Here is a 16,639-nt window from a genome sequence, read left to right on the forward strand (position 1 = left end):
CATCCTGATGCATTAAGTGGCACCTGAAATTTCTGTCTGGCTTGGAGAATGCCTGCTCCACAGAGCAAGAGGCCCGATCAGGGTTGGCTCAGGCCTGTTGTTCTGTGTGTATAAAATACACCACCTGTTTATAGAAGAGTATCGTAAATTAGAGGCAGGATAGTAGAATGAAAGGAGGAAAGATTAGGGGTTAAGAGCGCGGGCTCTGAAGTCTGAAACGCCCTGGGCTCAAATCCGACTCTGTGGTTACCTCGCTCTGTAGAGTTTAAAGTGCGGGGAGTAACAACGGTTCCTCCCTTTGGAGGGCAGTTTTGAGGATTAAACGAGTTAAAGGAGGCACATAGCGAGTGTTATGTAAGTGTTTGTTAAACTAGAAGAAAACAAAAGATAGCAAGGAAATTAACAATACCTGAAGGAGTTACATTTCTCATCACTCATATAAAATCTATGAGAGGGGCCAGCCCCTGGCCGAGTGGTCAAGTTCCCATGCTCTACCGTGGCAGCCCAGGGTTTGCTGGTGGAATCCTGGGCGTGGACCTACACACTGCTCATCTGGCCATACTGAGGCAGCATCTCACACAGAAGAACTAGAATGACTTACATCTAGGATATACAACCATGTACTGGGTCTTTGGGGAGAAAAGGAGAAAAAAGAGGAAGATTGGCAACAGATGTTAGCTTGGGGCCAATCTTCCTCACCAAAAAAAAAAAAGCATAAAATTTGTGAGAGACATTTGCATTAGAAACAGGAATATGACAATTTCCTTAAGTCAATGCACAACCTCCTCTTCTCAGTCTGATGTAGGGGCCAGCCCCTGACACCAGTGGGAGACGCTGGGAGACAGGATGGAGAGATGGAGTCAGTGGCTGCACCGAGATTTCTTAGAATGGAATACTGTGCAGTGAGGGGCCGCTTTAGCACACCAGCTCCTCTCATTCCTGCTGCGGTTAGGGAAGAGGTGATAGTGGAAGCATGTAAATGTGGTTCATTAGCAGACACTTAAGGTGTCTCCTTTCACCCGCCCCTTGATTAATTATGTGACAGATACATTAGTTATTTTCTAATTGTTAAGAGAGAGCCAAGGCTGCAGGTGCAAGTAAGAATCAGATAATGGAGTGGGCTCTTTGTAAGAAGCAGAAGTAAGCAGGGTACACAGATAATTCAGTAATCAGGGATAACCAGTCCTGAGAAAAGGTCTCTAAAGTGAGATAAGTTTGGGGAAAAAATCGCAGAAATAGTGCAAAAAAAGATTTCATTGGAAATTTATTCCAAAATATAAAACTAAAAAATGTAAAAACTTTATCTTACATAGAACAAAATTTAGATTATAATTTCAACTAAGCCTAATAGAATGAACAGAATAACAGAATGAATGAAGACTAATTCGAGCATTGGGGTTTACAGGACCATAGGAGATGCATCCTTCATGAGTGACTTTCACAGCACGTGTTTCTGAAAAAACACCTCAGGATGCCACCAGACTTCTCCAGAGGCTTTCCTAATCCTTTGATGCTTAACTTATTCTCTTTTGAAGCTCCTCTCACATCTTAATCATCCTCATTAACTTTTTCCCTCATTTATTAACTGTCTTAGATATGCCAGACCATGTGGCACCTCCTCTCATTGGAATGAATTTTCTTCCCTTTACAACATCGTAACTGCAGGAGTTAAATAAGTTTTCAGAATAATTTTTGGTCTCAACTTCTGAGGAAATGTAAATAACATTGTGTTCAGTATGAGCCATTTCATACTTTTTGAACCATTATAAACATTTACAAAATCATACCATTTTCTGAAATGGCTTTAAAGTTTTGTTTTAAAATAATATTAGAGAAAGTTTTAAGGGCAGGAATGTGTCCTGGTACATGCATTTTTGTGAACATTTACCAATTGGCATATTTTGGACCAGAGCACATTGTACCTCCGTTTTTGACTATATCTACAAGTTCATAGTTACAGCGAGAACAAATGGAAATATTTAAGGAAGGTGTGTCTGAGGCCTGTGAAAGATCAGTGACTGTCCACTTTTTTGAGTTGTTAAATAACTTGTATCTCGACTGGAAATCAAACACAAGAAAGCAGCTGAATATACTCACATTTGCGCAAAGAGGACTTGACAAGGCTGTAGTGGTTGAAATCAACTAGTAAAACTGGAAATAGAAGTTAGCGATTCCTACCTCTTCCTTTAGTCCTCAGTGAGCCCATCCACACATCAGATTATAGCATCCTGAGGCAGGTGCTAAGCTTCTCCATATTTTGCATGACAAATTAACATCTACAATTATAAGTATTTTATAGTAAAAGTGACAGTTTTTCAATGAGACGGTTTTGGAGCACCCATCGGCCATAAGGAATACGGCATTGTGCTGGTGTTGCAGTACTCCTTTGTGTATATCATTCCTATGGGAGGGAATGAAGACTTTTGTTCACATGGCTGCCTCTCATACATCATTTCTGTGTCAGCTCCAAGATCACGCCTCACAGGCCTTCTCTGACCAGCTCGTATTACTTTCCTCCATCACTCACCTGTCCCATTGCCTAACCACTATTTGAAATTATCTTGTTCATTCATTTGCTTAGCTATCTCCTGCCTCCCCACAAGAATGTAATCTCCCCGAGGACAAGGACTGTCCCCATCTTGTTCACTGCTGTATCCCCAATGCCTAGAGTAGTGCCTGCCTGGCATATAACACATTTCTTGAGCAAGTTAATGAATTATGAGGTGTCAAAGGGATAGTCAGCTAAATTAATACATAGGAGGCTGAGTAAAAGTTTCATGGAAATATTTGCAGTAAAATATTAATCGCAAAAAAGTTAACTTGCAATTATGTGTAGAATGTAATGCAAGCATCAGGTTCGCGGTCTTTTTAATCCCAAGAGTCCACTATTCAAATCCGTTTTGTCAGCTCCTGGGGTAGCTTCCCTGCACGGGATAGCGAAATTTGGAAAAAGTAACAGTGTTTGTATGCAAATACGGCATTCTCCCTGTCTATTCCTTGGAAATTTATATGCTGCCCACAGGTACAGAAGCTACACAGAAAATATGTGGCTTGAATGAGAGTTGCTTCAAATCAAGGCAATTTTTATTCTTAGCAGAAGTTATACACTTACTCTGGAAATGAAATTCTCTTCTTTTCAATCCTCTTACCTTTGAAAGAGCAATCCCCGTGACTGAGATAAATGTCCACCTCTGAGCATGCTGAAATCATTCGATGGCAAAATCAGTGTTTCATTTTCAGGAAGTCATCTAATAGTTTCTCTTTTTAGCATACATTGTAAATTTTAGTATATGTGATAAATTGGGTTGTCAAAAGTATTTCCCTGACTGTTTTTAAAAACACCTCAGAACTAACAAATAAGAAAGAAAAATATTGTTGCCCATGTTATACAGCTAGCTCTTTCATATTCATGATCAAGTGCACGGATAGCATACATTAATGAAATCAATGCCCCATTCCTTAGTTTATTCATTCATTCCAGCTTCTCTTCACCAAATCTATTATTGAATGGTCAATGAAATATACAATCATCCATCGGCATATGTTTGACCATCTGTTAGAATTAGGCCAGGTTGATTCTCAGCTAGAAAGGTATCTGGGCGTCCTTCCCCTCTGGTAGACTTTCCACCACAAGCTTCTAAAAGAAAAGAAAGGCTTCTTCTCAAACGTCTTATCTGTGGAATTAGTGTTCTCCCGTCCCATCTCACCCCAGGCCAGAATTCAAGAACTATGTTAGCACTGCTTTTAGCGAACTTTTGTGGGCCTGTAAATAGGTATGTAGGTGGGGGTAAAGTTACATCCTGTTAGATGTTCTTAGATGTTCTCGGGTCCTCGAGTTTACACCCTCAACCTCAGCATTATTGCCCTTTGGTCTGTTCCATCTTGAAAGTCAGGAAAGAAAATCTGGCTTAGAACTAGGAGTTCTATTTTACATTCAAGTTTCAAAAATCCTGTCGTGGACACTGGTTGATTCACCCACATCCATTCAACCCCAGATAAAAATAGTCTAAGTCAGTTGTAGTAATTCTATTTCTCTCCCAAAGTAGAGTGATGAAAAAATTTTTGGGTTGGTGATGACAGCGCTGTGGAACCCACCACCCCTGAAGCCTGCTCTGCTTCTTGGAGTTTGATCTGGTGAAGTAATGAATTTCTTTATTGTTTAAGCCAGTTTGAGTCAGGGTTTCTGTTACACGCAGTAGAAAGCATTCTGACACGTACAGGTCCCCTAGGCAAGGAGTCCATCGCCTTGATTCCACTTCACTAAGAAGGACCTCAGCGTTCTGGTACTCTATAATAATCAAATGCCCCAGGGAGCATCTTTCCTAGATTCTGAGACCAGCGCCTTCTGGGCCTTAGATGAATCTTTTTGTAACTTTTTGGAGGGTAGAAGACCTTACTCTAGCTTGACACTCTCCGCAATGGCCCCTGGGGTCTCTGAAGGCTATGACTAGTTTTCCCTATTTATTATTCATGCTTTGAAACCAGTGGAGTTTCTCCAGGGGTTCAAAGATCCAGTATATTTCAATGTGGCACCTTCTTAGAAAAGTAATTTCCAGCAGTTTCAGGGCCCATAGATGAAAAAGGGGCTGAATTATTATACTAAAATAACCTAAATCTGCAGGCTGGCTTTTTAAGTCACCTCTCAGACCCCATAAACAGATGGAAATGAGATTTACCATCATTACTGGTAAACAGACCTAGGCTATCAGACTTTCCGCAAGAAACCTAACAAAGCCACTCCTGCTGACTTTGTGAACAATTTGGAGAAACATGAGCTGACTACTCCGGCAGACTTGGTAATGTTTAAAGGCTCAGACCTCCAGAAGGTTGATTAATGGATCAAGGTCAACCTAGAAAAAGTTCTCCAGCACTTGCTTTGAAGTATCGTCATCAGATGTATTCTATTCAATATTTTTCTCAGTGAAGAAAATGAAAACACAAAAAGCATACTTTCATATCATTTCCCAATGATATGAAACTGAAGAAAATGCCAATATGATGGATAACTGAAGCAGAATTCAAAAATAATTCAACAAGCTGGATTAGTGAGCCAAATCTAAAGGAGGTTTTTTTTTTTTTGAAGAAAAAGAAGATTAGCCCTGAGCTGACATCTGCCGCCAATCCTCCTCTTTTTGCTGAGGAAGACTGGCCCTGAGCTAACATCTGTGCCCATCCTCCTCTACTTTATATGTGGGATGCCTGCCTCAGTAATGGCTTGTCAAGCGGTGCTTGTCAAGCTGCTGGTGAACCCCGGGCCACTGAAGCAGAACGTGCACACTTAACCACTGCGCCACCAGGCTGGCCCCGTAAAGGAGGTTGTTTTTGTAAATAATGTAAAAAGATGGGAAGATCATATAAAAAGAGTTAAAAAGAACTTGGGATATGTAAATGGAAAAAATAGGAGCCATATTCATACACTTGAAGGACTGTCCTATGGAATTAGAGACAGCTGTGTTGTCTATGTCTCCATAAAGAAAAGCTAGGATGAATTCTTTTGGGCTCAATAATGAAAGGATTGTAACATTTGGAGTCTGAATTAGAAAAGAATTATCTGGACTAGGACATATTGATATGGTCAGATTCCAATGGTTTATAAATTCAGACGGAAGGTGAGTGGCTGTGTACAGTTAGTTTCACGTTATAGGCAACTTGGAGGAGATGAATTCTAAACTTTCTTCCTGGGGGTTTGTTTTTGAAAGCAGCCCGTCATTCTTTGTGTTTTCATTGGCGCATTTAATTGCTTTACACTGACCGTAATTATTGATGTATGTGATCGTATATTTGTGATTATTACCTGCTTTATACTTGTTCTGCCTGTTCTACGTTCCTTTTTCTCTCCAATCTTGCCTCTTTTGGATTGATTGACTTTTTTCTAGTTCTACTTTTTTGTTTTTTTGGTTTTTTTGGGGGTTTTTTTGGAGGAAGATTAGCCCTCAGCTAACTACTGCCAATCCTCCTCTTTTTGCTGAGTAAGCCTGGCTCTGAGCTAACATCTGTGCCCATCTTCCTCTAGTTTATACGTGGGACGCCTACCACAGCATGGCTGCCAAGCAGTGCCATGTCCGCACCCGGGATCCGAACCAGCGAACCCCGGGCCACCGAGAAGTGGAACGTGCGAACTTAACCGCTGCTCCACCGGGCCGGCCCCTCTAGTTTTACTTTTAATCTCGTTTTGCTAGGAAGTTAGACACATTTTACTCATCTTTTGGTGGTTGTCTCAGAGATTACAACGTGAAGTTTTTGGCTTGCCAAAGTTTAATGTTAACTGATGCCCCATCTGTTTCCAGTACAATGGGAGTCTTCTGGAACACTGTAACTTCAAGTACCTCTCTCCCAAATTATACACCGTTGTGGTCTTATATTTTATTCTATAAATATTCTAAACTGCACAAGACATTATTATTTTTGTTTTATATAGTAGATACACATTTAGGTTTACTAACAGTATTATTTTCATTGTTTCTCCTTCTTTTCTGTATTTCTGACCTTCTGCATCAACTTAATTTCTTTTTGCCTAAAGTACACTCTTTCATACTTAGAGGATGGGTTTGCTGGTGATGAACTCTCCATTTGTTTTTTCTTGAAAATGTCTTCATTTCTGTTTCATTCTTTTTCTCTATTTCATTTATGTGTGTGTGTGTGTGTGTGTAAGATTGGCTTTGAGCTAACATCCATTGCCAATCTTCCTCTTTTTGCTTGAGGAAGATTGTTGCTGAGCTAACATCTGTGTCAGTCTTCCTCTATTTTGTATGTGGGTCACCCTCACAGCATGGCTTGACGAGTGGTGTAGGTCCACACCCAGGATCTGAACCCGCAAACCTGGGCCACCAAAGCAGAGTGCATGAACTCAACCACTACACCAAATAGCATTTATACATTTATATAGTCTGTTGCTTTAGCAACCAAAGTGAAATTGAACTCTTATCTTATATCATACACAAAAATCAACTCAAAATAGATTAAAGACTTAAATATAAAACCTGAAACCATAGAACTTCTAGAGGAAAACATAGGGGAAAAACTCCCTGACATTTGTCATGGCAATGATTTTTTGGAATTGACACCAAGAGCACAGGCAACAAAAGCAAAAATAAACGAGTTGGGAAGCTGCAAGTTTCACCCCAGGAACAAAGGTGAAATCTACTTGCGAGGGTCTGTTTATAGCACAGCCTCAGGCCTGGTGCCACTATTGACATACCACAACCATCCAGGTACCCAGCATTTTCTCAATGGGAGAAAACAGAGAAGTAGCAATTCTGCAAAGTTAGAGCTCTGCTATACCCAACTCAGAATTCAGTCACATGTTTGCCCTCACCTGCCCAGTCATCACACCTATCATCCCAGGTTTTAGGTAAAAATTCATAAGGATTCCTCCACCGTGATGAATGGTGTGTGAGAGCAGCTACAGAAATCAGAGATATTTACATTGTTTGCACATTGATACAACAATCAAAAAATGCATTGTTATTGCATTCTCAGGCTCCCCAGTCACGTAAACAGTCACAGTTGCCAGTTTGGGCCCATTGTTTTCAGTGAAGGTCAATTTTACTCTTTTCTTGGCAGATTACAATTGTTCCGTAAAGTTCAGGTAGAACGCCATGGTAGTGGTCAAGCCTCAGGGTCCTGAATTACTCTGGATTATGGAAACACACCTTTTATTCCAGTGATTATGCTTGTTCCAATCTCTGTTGACACAAGAAAGAGGATTAACAATCTCGCTCGATCCCTGCTTTGTGTAAAAGATCCTGAGAAAGGACTTTTTCCTGATGAAAAGGATTTTTCTAATCAGTTTCTAACAAAAGGAAGTTACCAGTAAATCAGGCCACTGCAAAAGCGTTTGTCGTGTGTGGTCCAGTTCACAGACAAGCAGGGCAGTACTGTAGAGCAGTTACAGTAAGAAAGTGGGGATGGCGGCATACCAATCATACTTAATTATCTCCAGCATCCCTCTCTCGGGTTATGAGCAAAGTGAGGAGCACATTTAGTGTTACCAAGGGGCCATCCGGGAGCGTGCAAGGACACCCTGCCAGTTTTCTGGTTTTGTGCAATGAGAGCAAAGATGCGTAAGAACAAGGAATAATGACAGCCATGGCTGGATTATTAATGAGAGAGTAGCAATATTTTATAACAGCCAGAGTAGAATGTGACATGTTCTACTACATTAGGAATTTTAGCTTGTCCAAAAGTGAGGAATCCTTAGAAGGTTTTTTTTCTTTTTGTTATTTTGTTTCGTTTCACTTTTTTGTTTTGTAATTGTTTATGGGCACGAAGGACCCAAAGAGTCAGTTCGAAGGTTAACAGATTTTTGAAAAGTGAGAGTATACACATGGGTCTGACAGTAAGTTCTGCTACCTGGGAAGAATGCACAGAAGGCAAAGAAATGTTTCCACCGTGTCATGTTGAAACAGACCACAAACTCAGCCGTGCAACCCTCTGAACTCTCAGTCCTCTCTTCTCCACTTCTCCTGAGTTTCTCTTAGTAAGTTTTTACACCCTGATAATTACTTATACATGACGTGTACATATAGTCACGTGAAACAATCTTTAGATGACAATAGGAAGTTTTAAAACTCTAGTTTTCAAAAAATATAATAAATCTCACCAAGCATATTGCAAGACAATGATTAAAAAGCATCAATCGTATCATCATAATTTGAGCGTTATGAAGAAGAAATAAATTTATAGCTGGCCAAGAATACATAGTTATAAAACACAGACTAGAGACTTGTGCTTCTGGGACGGTGGAGTAGATGTGCTTTCCTGACTCCTCCCACTAAGTGCAACTGACAACCCTGGATATTACATATAAAACAAGCAGAAGAAGACTCTGAAAGGTGAAGAGGAGGCAGATCAGCTAAGGGACTCAGGGTCCAAGCAACAACATGGCGGTGAGCTCCTTGGGTATCCTTTGGACCTCATATACCCTAAACTTGAAGCTAAAGAAGTTAGCAACTTGGAAACACCAATGGGCACAGACAAAAATAGCCCCAATAAAAGGCTGCTTTTTCTAACCAAAGGATCGTGAAAGGGGCAGGCAAGCAGAACAGAAAGCTTTCAGACATTAACCACTCTACTGTAGCCAAACACCACAGAAACAGCTGAGGCCCCACCCTCACCCATGCTGGCAAAGGCTGAATAGAAAGCCAAGGCCAGGGTCCTAAAACCCTTGCAGGGTGGTATAACAGAAAACTGAGTAGAGATCTGGAACTTCATTCCAGTAACCAAACTCTACCCCACCCCTGTGGGGACCACGTCGGGAGTCTGGGCTTCTGCTCCAGCCTGGCAATAACAAGGCACCCTTCCTTCTGCTCACTGGGGGGACTGTCAGTGGACATCACGGGAGGAGAGGTAACTCCCACCTTGCCCAGTAGTAATGAGGCAGGCCCTCCTCAAGTTCAGTGGAGGCCAGCTGGGGAATCTGGACATCCACTTCTACCTGGCAGGAGTGAGGCAGCAACTTCCCCTTCTCCTGCTGAAGCAGTGCCAGAGAAAGGCCCCTAAAAAAAAGATTAAATTAGATTCATAGTTTTATTACATAATAGGAAAATATCCAGTTTTCAGACAAAATCACTCATTATACCAAGAACCAAAATGTCAAACTGAATGAAAAGAGAAATCAACAGATGTCAACACGATGTGACAGAGATGTTAGAAATGTCTGACAAAGATATTAAAGCAGTCATGATAAAAATGCTTCAATGAGTAATTATGCACGTATTTGAAATAAGATTGAAAGTTTCAGCAAAGAAATAGAAACTCTCAGCAAAGATATAGAAGATATAAAGAACTAAATGAAAATTTTGGAACTGAAAAATATGGTAGTTGAACAAGAAGATCAGTAGATGAGCTGAACATCAGAATGGAGGGGACCGAAGAGAAAATGAGTGAACTGGAAGGCAGAAAAATAGAAATTATTCAATCTGAACAACTGAGAGAAAACAGACTGAAAGCAAAGTGAGCAGAGTCTCAGGGACTTGTGAGACTATAACAAAAATCTAACATTTGTGTCACTGGAGTCCTGAAAAGAGAGGAGAAAGAGAGTGGGGCTGAAAGTATATTCAAAGAAATAATGGCTGAAAACTTCCCAGATTTGGCAAGGTACATAAACCTACACATTCAAGAATTTGAGTGAACCCCACACAAGAACCCCTAAAGAAATCCATGCCAAGACATATCAACCAGCAGGATCTAAATAACATTTATAAAATACTCCACCAAACCACAGCAGAATACATATTCTTTTCAAGCGACCATGGAACGCATATTAAGGTGGACTATATCCTGGGCCATAAAACAAATTTCATAAATCAACAGATTCAAAAGAATCAGAATCATACAGAGGTCATACAAAGTGTGTCCCCTGACCAAAATGGAATCAAGCTTGAAATGAACAGAAAGATAACAGGAAAATCTCCAAACACTTGGAAACTCAACAGCACATTTCTAAATAATCCATGGGTCAAAGAGGAAGTTTCAAAAGAAATTTTAAAACGCAGTGAACTGAATGAAAATGACAATATCCAAATTTGTGGGACATAGCTAAAGCAGTGCTGAGAGGGACATGCATAGCACTAAATGCATACATAAGAAAAGAGGAAGTCAGACCAATAATCTAAACTCTCACATCAAGAATACAGGAGAAGTAGAGCAAAATAAATCAAAGAAAGCAAAAGGAAGAAAATAATAAATGTAAGAGCAGAAGTCAATGACATTTAAAAACAGAAAAACAATCAAGAAAATAAAATAAACAAAGTGCTAGTTCTTTGAAAATATCAACAAAATTGACAAATTACCAACATTAGGAATGAAGCAGAAGATATCACTACAGACCTTGCAGACATCAAAAGGAATACTTTCCCCCTAAGACTGGGAGCGAGGCAAGAATGTCCACTCTCATCACGCTTATTCAACATAGTGCTGGAATCTCTAACCAGCTCAATAGGCAATAAGAGGAAATAAAAGGCATACATTTTGGAAAGGAAAAAAATAAAACTGTCCTAATTTGCAGATGACACGATCGTCTATACAGAAAATCTCAAAGAATCTACAAAAATACTCCTAGAACTAATAAGTAAGTTCAAGTTCAGGATACAAGGTAAACATAAATATATCAATTGTGTTTTTACATACTAGCAGTAAACGTGCAGACACCAAAATTAAAAATACAGCACGAATATTCTTCAACAAGTAAACAGTTAAACAAACTGTAATACATCTATACCATGGAATACTATTCAGCAATAGAAAAGAACGGACTACTGACACATGCAACAACCTGGATGAACCTCCAGAAAATTGTGCTGAATGAAAAAAGCCTATCCCAAAAGGTTACGTACTGTATGGTTGCATTTACATATGACAAAATTATAGAAAGGCAGAACAGGGTGGTGGTTACTCAGGGTTAAGGATGGAGTGAGGGTTGGAGGGAAGCAGATGTGACTAAAAATGCAACATGGTGGTGGAACTGTTCTGTCACTTGGTGTATCAATGTCAGTATTCTGGTTATGATATTGTGGTAGAGTTTTGCAAGATGTTTCCATTAGGGGCAACTATGTAAAGGGTACATGAAATCTCTCTGTTTTATCTTACAACTGCATGTGAATCTACAATTGCCTAAAATTAAAGTTCATTAAAACATACACAACATGTATTAGTTATCTTCTCTGCTCCTCACAATGTTAACTTCTTTAGAAAATTTCCTGGCAATGTAAGATTCTTCACTAATTACTTCAATTTAGCATTATTCCAAGGTATTAAAGTTAGTTAGAACATATAATCTAAGTTGACATTAAATCTTTTAACCACTGTTAATATTAAGAATGCATCAGAAAAATAAGACACCTTAAAACATCACTCACCAGAACAGTGTCAATTGTTCCCTATAGGTCCACATAATCTCCAATAGTGCTTGAAATTTACAAGAGCCAATTGTATAACAATAACTTTAAAATTTTATTTTGATTGAATCCATGTTTCCTTTTATATACTTTTTTCTCTTTTTTCTGCTTTTTTCTCCCCGAATCCCCCCAGTATATAGTTGTATATTTTAGTTGTGGGTCCTTCTAGTTGTGGCATGTGGGACGCCGCCTCAGCATGGCCTGACGAGTGGTGCCATGTCCGCGCCCGGGATCCCAACCGGCGAAAACCTGGGCTGCTGAAGCGGCGCGTGCGAACTTAACCACTCCGCCACGGGGTCGGCCCCTCCTTTTATATACTTTTAAATACTTGTGTAAGGAATAAATATAACGTATTCAGGAAGTTACAGTTAATTAGCTTTTTTGCCAAGAACAAAATTCAGTCTTTGCATATACTAAAATGTCGCTTGCTTTTAATTTTTGCGCTGATAAAAATCACAGAGAAGACATTTAGCCATCCTTCAACCCCAAGTTATAAAATAAATTTAATTTGTCTAAGGAATTCAGTATTAGAATTATTAAGTAAATTTAATTAATGTTTAAAATAGAATTCTTCAAATTAATTTTATAGTCTGGTAGTAAAGCCCTCTAAATCTTAGTAAAAGATCTTAGTACAAGGAAAAGTTCCTTACAGATTTTTTATAACTACCGATTGTTGGCCCAATGCCAAGAGTGCCAATTTGTCTCTCTTTGGTCCTAATCTTATAACTCAGTAGCAGGGATACTGAGGAGCACTTTAATAAACCAAAGTTACATTTTTATTTGGTGAAGATAACATTTACCTTAAGCAAAGTTCTCATAACTCAATTGAGTAACTGATTTCACTTGGAATAGAGAAAGGATCTTTTCCAAGTACAAAGCCATTATAAAACTTAGTGTTCTAAAGACTGAGCTCTTTAATCTATTTTAAAATATTTGTGCAAGTTATAGCATATCATTTACTGCTTGACTGTTTCACGAAGTCTACGCTTTTTTTTCTACTGTCCTGAAAAGTTTTCCTCAAAGTGCTTTGCTCATATAAAGCATTAACGGTTTAAGCTTCACTTCATTTCATTTCTTTTTTTTTCTGGTTCTTTTACACCTCTTATTTTAGGTTTGTATAAGTACTTGGTAATGTCTAGAAACCAATCAAAATAAGACTTGCATTGAATTTTGGACTTTTCAACTTTATTTGCTAATTCCTTGTGGAGGTGGATCTTCCTATCTTATTTAAAAGGAGCTTCCAGGGAAACGCATTTCCTTTGCCAGCAGTGTGGCACAGCCACACCAATCCCAGACAGACAGACCCCTTACCCAGGGGGAAACACTTGTTCACGAAGCAAGGCGTCCTATCAAAGCCTGATTTTAAGGAATCCCTATCCCCAAGGCTGAGCGAGTGATCCCTGAGTGGGGATTTTAGCACGGAGGATATTGCAGATGCCTGACCGTGGATGTGGCAGACGCCTGAACAATCAGATAGATGCCAGACCCACGTATACCAGCTGCACACGAGAGCTGGATCCTTGCCCAGACACAGGTCTCTGACTCAGGGAATTCTTAATTGAGCAGTTTATAGTGGAAGCTATTTCTCTCTATTTCAACAAGCACTTAAAAAAAGAGAAGGTATTTGAGCAATTCGACTGTGGGAGAGCCGGGTCTTAATGCAAAGATTGCAAAGCCCTATGGCAAAGCCTTGTTACTTGCGCTTAACACTTTTCATCGCAGCTTGACTTGGCTCAGTTTTGTATATTTGTGAAATGTATCTATTTCTTCTGAGGGGCAGAAACAGAAATTAATCCTGTACCAGCTTCAGGTTGCTTGGGTAGAGTTTAAGAAGGAAAAGGCTTTGTGCCTATGAGCCATTTCACCTGCTGCTCAGATTTTAAAACCTAAGAGAGAATACATTCACACGGATGTTCTGAGCTTCCCACAAACCAGATTTTCCCCTGGAGGTTCATCCTCCAGGTGGCAGCAGTCCCTGCTACTAAAGAAACGCCATCTTGTCAGCTCTGGTCTTATGTGTTGGTGTCTCTTCATGATACGCATCCCAGTTCACCAACGGCGGAAGCAAGCTCACTCTTTCAGACCCAGCTCTTACAAAAAGCAAGACCGACCTAAACTCTAAATTCTAACCTGAACAACTCAGCCCTAGAAAATAGCTTCCCAAATAGCTAGGATTACGCATGGCTGTCTGACCCAATGTGCAGGAACTGCCGGCCATTGAGAGATAACGCATTTTCCTCCTTAATGGCACAGACCACATTTCCCAGCCTTCCTTGCGGTTAGATGTGACTACGTGACTGAATGTAGCTGATGGCTTATGAGTGGAGGTGACTTTACAGACACAAGCGTATGCCTTCTGTCCTCCTTTTCCACTTCTGCCATCTGGTTCAGACAAGGAGACCCTAAACTAGAGCCACAAGCTGGAAGGACTCTGGGTCACCTCCTGGAGAACACACAGTAGAGTCCCATTGCCAAGATCGTTATGTGAGTAAGAAGCTGAGTTCTGTGGTGTGGTGCCGTTGCGTATCTTGGGGTGTCTTTGTTGTAGCAGTTTAGCGTACCCTAACGCTACACTTGAGAAAATACTACTCTGGAGATATCGTTAAAATTGACATTTCTGAATTTTTCTTATGCATACATAAATGAAATCAATATGGACATCCATTGAATAAAACCTTGAGTGAATTAAGACATTGACTTAAATCTCTGTTAAATAATAATACTTGTTTCCAAGTAATGCATAATATTTGTTTCAAAAGAATTGTGAAATTTGTATTTTTACATGGGGTGCTCTCAATTTTTACAAAGGTGGTTCCCAAATATTGCCAAAGAGTATTCTAGAATGTATATTTTTTAATAAGAAAAGAACGTTTATTCATTTATTGTAAGGCACAGTGCAGGACCCTACCTCTCTGCTTATATTGTAACATTGAAGAACTAAGACACATGCATAAATAACTTTAGCGCAGTAATTGGTGATAGGTTCCAAAAATTGGCTTCCAAATTTTTGACTTTGAAAACGTTCCATGCCAAGAAAGTACCTATGTATGTTTCTGGGTGACTCATAACCATCTCAGAAATGCAAGAGCTAATAACTGTAATAAAGCATTTACTACAGAGCAAAGATGAAATCATGTCTACTTTTAGGATTGGGAATGAAAAGACAGCAATAAATTAAAAAAAAATAATGTCCAGATGTTTTCAGTGCTCAGAGACCTCAAGTACTACTAAAATGAACAGCTAGTTTAAGCCCTGCGGCGGAGTGGGGGGGACAAGACAAAAACCACCAGTCTTGAATGTATTCAGGGATATTTTAGAAAGACTCAGAGAGTATTACAAAAAGTTGGAGCTAGCATTGTTGCCGCCAAGGAACAACCATTCCTCGTTTCAGCCATCTCAGGTTCTCACAGGCGTGCCCCTGACTACACTGTGACAGTCACATTCCTGTATGGACTTTTAATGAATTAAAACTCGTTTCACTAACCACTTAAAATCAGACTGCTCTCTCCAGCTTCTAGATTATGGTCTAATCGGTGCAGCTGTTCAGTAACAATCGCAGAAAACCTCACTGGTGGACAGCACAAAAATCCTAAAGGCAGAATAAAATTTCACTCTTGACCTTCATAGAGCTATTAAACAGTGAAATGCATGTTTCATCTTTTTATAAGGAATGTGATAATTATGGCAGCATTTCATGGTCAACAAAATAGGTTCCAGATTTTCAATTACCATTTCATGTGAGTGCACGCATATCTGTACTGTGTTTTATTGGTTTCTTAAGGCATTTTAAAGAGAAATTTTTACTAAACTCAATTTTGGTCTTTTATATTAGAACCTAAATTCCACGTATGAAACAATTCTACTGTACCAAATTTTTAAAAATACCATTACCGAAAGAAAACAGAAGCTTGGCAGCTTTCTGTAAGGTATAAGCTAACTTTGATAATATTTTCAAAAGTTTGCCTGTGATAACTATTACTGGTTTTACGGTCTTTACAACATAATTATATTTTTTATTGAAGTATAATTGACATACAACATGACGTTAGTTTCAGTTGTACATGATGATTTGATATTTGTATATATTGCAAAATCACCACCACGGAAGCCTAGTTAACACCCATCAACACAGTTACAGAATTTTTTTCTTGTGATGAGAACTTTTTTTTTTTAAGGAAGATTAGCCCTGAGCTAACTAACATCTGTTGCCAACCTCACTCTTTTTTTGAGGAAGACTGGCCCTGAGCTAACATCCATGCCCATCTTCCTCCACTTTATACGTGGGACGCCTACCGGAGCATGGCTTGCCAAATGGTGCCATGTCCGCATCCAGGATCCGAACTGACGAACCCTGGGTCGCTGAAGCAGAACTTGTGCGAACTGAACCGCTGCGCTCCTGGGCCAGCCCCGAGAACTTTTGAGATTTACTCTCTTAGCAACTTGCAAATATCCAATACAGTATTATTAACTATAGTTGCTAAGCTTTACATTACATCCTCATGACTTATTTATAATTAGAAGTTTATACCTTGTGACTCCTTTCACCCATTTTGCCCACCCCCAACTCCCATCTAAGGCAACCACCAATCTGTTCTCTACATCTATGAGCATGCTTTTTTTTTTTTTTTCCAAATTCCACATATAGGAAATGTATTTGCCTTTCTCTGTCTGATTTATTTCACTTAGCGTAATGCCCTCAAGGCCCATCCATGTTGTTGCAAATGGCAAGATTTCATTCCTTT

The sequence above is a fragment of the Equus przewalskii genome, chromosome 22 (assembly GCF_037783145.1).
Source record: "Equus przewalskii isolate Varuska chromosome 22, EquPr2, whole genome shotgun sequence".
NCBI classification, from domain to species: domain Eukaryota; kingdom Metazoa; phylum Chordata; class Mammalia; order Perissodactyla; family Equidae; genus Equus; species Equus przewalskii.